The sequence below is a fragment of the Lissotriton helveticus genome, chromosome 6 (assembly GCF_964261635.1).
Source record: "Lissotriton helveticus chromosome 6, aLisHel1.1, whole genome shotgun sequence".
NCBI lineage: Eukaryota > Metazoa > Chordata > Amphibia > Caudata > Salamandridae > Lissotriton > Lissotriton helveticus.
In genome coordinates this window covers 1926948187-1926954186 of record NC_136067.1, presented here as the reverse complement: position 1 = coordinate 1926954186, position 6000 = coordinate 1926948187, and positions in this window count along the sequence as shown.

The following is a 6000-nucleotide window of genomic DNA, read 5'->3' as shown; positions in this document are numbered from 1 at the left end:
GCTGCTCGGGGCTGGAGCTTCTCAAACTCCAATGCACAGCTTCGAGGAAGCCTTGGATGCTGCATGGTCAGCGCTTCGTTGTTCCTCCAAGATGGCCGCTCCCACGCTTCAGGTCGCCTCCACGGGTCTTAGCTTTGCAGGGACTGTGGATCGGGCTGTTAGAAGGCAGGCACGCTGGGTCTTGTCGATCTCTGTTGCTCGAGTTCCGGCGGGAACTGCAACAAAGCAAACGTCGAGGTGCTGGATGGTGCCTGTTTGCACAGGGTGGTCACTCCTTGACCACAAGGGAGATTCTTCAGTCTTCTACTGTTGAAAGTTAGGCTGAAAACCGTCAACATTATCGGCGCCCTCTTGCTCTCCTTAAACCTTTTGTGCGCGTAAAACAGCCGCCATTTTGGACACCATGGCTTACCTGCTCTCGCCGAGAGCCAGCGCGTCTCTCTCTCTCTCTCTCCTAGCTTCGCTGGCAACCCCCTGCTTGCACCTGCCTTGAGTCATAAACCCCTCTTCGGCGCTGCTCTGCCCCAGGCCCTCATCCTGTTCCCAGCGCGACACCTCCCTGCTTCCCCGTCATGATCTCCGGCCCTTTTGATGCAAACCCCTTTTCCCGTGTGCCCGTTTGTCTTCCCCGTTCCCAGGCCGACACCTAGCTCTGCCGATACCAATCCCTTGCCCCTCCCCATACAATAGAAAGCTTCCCTCCTCAAAGGACCCCCGAGATGATCAAAGCCCCCCCCATCCCACGAGATCCGATCGAAACCCGCACACTCCGTGAATCGGCGGAATACCCAGATGCGCGATGATCATCACCTGTTGTGAACGGGGCGGGGACTTCCACTGTAACCTTGCGTGGGAACGGGCTGGGAAGGGGGGGATTCTGAGGATGTCTTTCCGTACATCAAAGTATCAACGAGAATGTGTTACATGTAATAAAGAGATAAACTTGTGTATAAGAGGCCAGGCCTCAGGGATGCAGTTAGAGCACCTCAGAACGATACCTTCTGTCCGTTTCGTTGTGTTCTCCTCCGGAGAAAATAAAAACCTTGTTTCCTGCCTTCCAGTCTCCAGCGCCTGCCTCTTCAATAGTTTAACTTCTTTGTGGGTTCAAGAGGCGACACCGCCGGGCAAATACTTAAGGATCTTATATTCTGGTTGGTAGTGCCCCCCAGTTGTATTTTTCCACAATTGGCGTCCCAAGCGTGGGGCCCATCAGCGACCCATGGATCCAGTGGGAGAGGTCCTGACGACAAAGTGAACGACTGCAACGATCGGGAACGCGTCTGTCCGATAGACCCTCGTCTGACAGCCGATCATCCGAACTTCACTGGTTCCGAACAGACCTCTCTCGAGTGATCTACGGTCCTGACTGGGAACCATCAGGAGTGCCGCGAGGATAACGAAGAAGAGAGGACGATCGGGCGCTGGATTCGGAAGTCAGGAAACTGTCCATGCGGTCCGGGTAAGGTCGTGTTACCACGACAAGTTGCGAAAAAATTGCTTGATTGCTTGTTTGTTAAATACTAGTATTGCTCTTTTTGTTTATTTGGAGATTCACTGTCTGCAAACGGAGAAACAACAGGCTCTCTCTTTGCAAGCAGTGGAGGATAGGTAGGGCAGACAACCGTGCTTATTTTTCTCCCCCACTCAATAATCACCTGAAACTGAACTGTTGTTCACAAACTATTGTTTCCTGGAGATTCCCTGTCTGCAAACAGGGAAGAGACCACCCTTTTTGCAGATAGTGAAAAGGGTAGGTAACGCAGATCTTTGCGGACCTACTCATTCTCCCCATTGTTATTTATCGGTCTTTTGTTATCTTGATCTATGAGGGATTCACTGTCTGCAAACGGAGAAACAACGGGCTCTCTCTCTTTGCAAGCAGTGGAGGATAGGTAGGGTAGCAGCCGTGCTTATTTTTTTCTCCCCCACCCAATAATTGCTTGAAACTGAACTGTTGTTCGCAAAACTATTGTTTCCTGGAGATTCCCTGTCTGCAAACAGGGAAGAGACCACCCTTTTTGCAGATAGTGAAAAAGGTAGGTAACGCAGATCTTTGCGGACCTACTCATTCTCCCCATTGTTATTTATTGGTCTTTGGTTATTGTGATCCATGAGGTATTCACTGCCTGCAAACAACGTAGAATAGAAATATTCTGTCTAGTCTTTGCACCTAGTGATAAGATAGGCAGTGCTGACTTTTTAGTCCCTCGTTACGAGCCGTCATGTCTGTCTTCTCCCCACTGATGAGTAGCCTGTTTAGCCCGGACCGCCTATTAGAGATGGACCATCCAGCCCCGCTGGAAGGCACCCCTAATAAGGACATGTTCATGAAGCATGGATTGACCGCTATAGCCTATAGTAAACTATGGCATAAATATACAAAAAAGGGTCAAGAAAGTCAATGGCCCCTGATAGGATCCTTCGATGATGATAAAATAAAAACGCTAGAAACCGCCCTGGGTAAAAACAAGACAACACCTACTATGCTTGACAGCTTCGGCATGTGGCGAAAAGAAACTGAACAGCGTAAAAAGAAAACTGAGAGTAGGTTGGAAAAAGAGCTGCAAAAAGCAGCCCACCTAGCTGCTCAGAAACTAAAAAAGGAGATAGAGGAAAGAGAGAAAGCTAAACAGAAACTAGAAAGGGAAACGCCAAGCCAGTGTCCGGTTAGAACCCCCTCCATGCTCTACCCTGACTTACCCTCGAAACGACAAGCCAATGAGGACCTGCTGTTAGGTCCTCCTATCATCTACATGCCCCCTCCATATGCCCCTTCTCAACCCTTGGCGCAGCACGCGCCACCCCCAGGTACAAGCGAAGGTACCGCCACAGCGTCGGCCCCAATAGCCTCTGTGCCAGCCGAACCCCTTGTATTAAAACCCGCATCAACAACAACGTTAGATGACCATGAGACTCGAGGGGCTGGCCCTGCAAGAACAAACAGACTAGACAAGGATGAGCGAGCGGGGATCGACAAAATAGCGAGGACACTGGTAGAAAGGAAGGATGATGAAGAGTACATCACAGATATGTTCAGCTCGTATACAGGGAGTCACAGACGAAATTTTACCGTACGACTGTGTTATCATGTCTTGAATGCATACGAGGACCGATATCGAGACAAAGGTCCCGAGAGCCTAAGGACTCTGTACCGGAAGGTCGATATCGGGGATGAGGGCGAGTGTGATGTGTCGGACCTCCTTACGCGTACGCTTGAGGTTTTCCGCCACCTCACTGAACGAAAGCCAGGAGCTAAATCCGCAGCCCCCGTAGTGACCGAACCACCAACCGAGCAATCTAACACCATGATGCCGATACGTGAGGCTGCCCCTTACTGGGTTCCCCCTCGAGGTACAGGGACTCACGATGATGCAAACAACCAAGATGCAAAGGGAAGGGTAGTATACAACTGGGTCTACCAGCCATGGGACCGGCAAGAGATACTGACATTCCGGAAATCTCTACCCGACCTACGTAAAAACCCCACTGCCTTCTATACTGAATTAGGTACAGCCCTGGGTTCAACGATCATGACCCTGGCTGACATCGACTTGTTCTTCGGGTTATGTCTGCCAGCTGATGTGTGGAAGCAAATCCGGAAAGTCGACCACCTTGAGCTGTTCGGACACACCTGGTCACAACTCGATGACTTGGACAAACAACGGGGACCAGGACAAAAGCCGTTGAAATCCATTCTAGACCTCCCAGATAAAATCGTAGAGAAATTAAAAACCCTAATCCCAGAAAAGAAAGTGGACTGGTCGATAGTAACAGCCTGTCGCCAAAAACCCCAGGAGGATGTATCGGAATACTTCTCCCGGTTTGAAACGGTGTTCTCCGATTACAGCGGCCAGGACATGACCACTGCAACCGGACACCATCTGTTTGTCCAGAATTATGTTAAGGGCCTATCATTGGACATCTCCCAGAAACTACAGGCCAGCGAGAGTAGTTGGGCAGCCTCCAAACCTACAGCGATTCTCCAAATGGCCCAATATTATGAGCATCAGAAAAATGAAAACGATAGGGCGACAGAGAAAAAGAAGAAAGACTTAAAAGAGAGGGTGATGATTGCCAAACTGCAAGGGGTGACTATAGGACGAGACCAATACCGGGGAAACTACCAGACAAACGTCCCTAAGACTGCATTTCCCCAGGACCGCACTCTGACTCCCTACAGTGGACGCACAGACCTTAGAGATGACCAGTGCGCTTTCTGCAAAGGGACTGGCCATTGGAAATCCCAGTGCCCAGTTCTCCTGGAAATGATCAGGAACAGAGACCCCAGGGATGTAGCAAACGGACCGAGACCTAAGGGACCACAACGAGGGCCCCCAAATGACGCGACTAATGACAGATCAAGCAGACCAAATACGTTCGATCGACCCAGACAGAACCAATATCAACAATCTGACTATGACGACACTCACACCTTTGCATAGGACAGCCAAGGGCGAGGGAGGGATCCAGTCGAGCTCTATGTTGACCAGCAGGGCCCTTATGTCACTGCTAAGGTCCTGGGTACCAAGTCTCCATTTCTGGTAGACACTGGCGCAACACGTAGTGCGTTATCTAAACGACTGATTCCAAGGGCACCCTTGTCTGGCTCACTCATAACATCGACAGGTTTCGATGGAACGCCCTCCACCAACCCTTTGTCTGCCCCGATTCTCTTTGACGTAGAAAACAACACCACCGACACCACGTTCTTGCTTTCCTCCAATAGCCCTGACGCCATTATGGGACTTGACTTACTGAAACACTTCCGAGCGACGATTAGGTGTTCTCAAGATGGAGTTCGAGTGTTTCTTTACGACAACCCCGTTCTGCTTAGACATTGTTCCCCCCGACACATGTTTTCCATCACCGACGTCGACGCGTCCCTGCTTGACACTCTACCTCCGTATCTGTGGGCCAAAGCGGATTCGGACGTAGGGCGTATGTTAATTGACCCAGTGCACATTACTGTCCGACCAGACGCAACACTCCCAAAACTCCCACAATATCGGATATCGCCAGAGGGCGAGAAGGCATTGGTAATGATTATCCAGTCACTGATAGACGCAGGAGTGGTAGAGGAAGTGGTTAGCAACGTTTGCAACAGCCCTATCTTGCCCATTATCAAGAAGCAGGGAGAGGGAGATGAGAAAGCATACCGTTTCATCATCGACCTCCGAGAGATCAACAAAGTGGTGGTACCCCAGTACCCTGTGGTCTCAGACATCACCACCATCCTGACCTTGATTCCATCCACTGCCACCACCTTTTCCGTCATCGACCTCAAGAACGCATTCTTCTCCATCCCCATTCACCCAGACAGCCGATATCTCTTCGGCTTTACCCTAAAATCCCGCTCATATAGGTTTTGCCGAGCCCCTCAAGGCTACACGGAGAGCCCTAGCATCTACAGCCAGGCCCTCAAAAGGCAACTAGACCAAGTCCGGTTACCCGACGGGGTGGTGTTGGTACAATATGTCGATGACATCCTTTTGGCAGCCGACACCACCCCTCTAGCGGTTACCGCCACCATTCAACTCTTGCACTTCCTTGCGGAAAATGGCCACAAGGTCTCCAAGAAGAAGTTGCAATTCTGCCTACCCCAGGTCACTTACCTGGGCCACCTTCTGTCCAAAGATGGAAGGAAACTCACCCCTGATCGAATCCAGACCATTCTAGACACCCCTGTCCCTAAAACCCAGAAGCAGGTTCGCTCCCTATTAGGCCTCACCTCCTTCTGCCGACAATGGTTGCCAAACTTCAGCCTCGTTGTAAAACCACTGCTCTCTCTCCTAAACAAAGACGTCCCTTTCCCACTCCCTTGGACTCCTGAGTGTCAAACTTCCTTCACGGAACTACGAGATGCCCTTTGCTCAGCCCCTGTCCTGGGTACCCCTGATTACAGAAAGCCCTTCTCCCTTTTCACTCACGAAAGGGAGGGGTGCGCTTTATCTGTCTTGACCCAGGCCATCGGTCCTAAACAACGACCGTGCGCTTACTTCT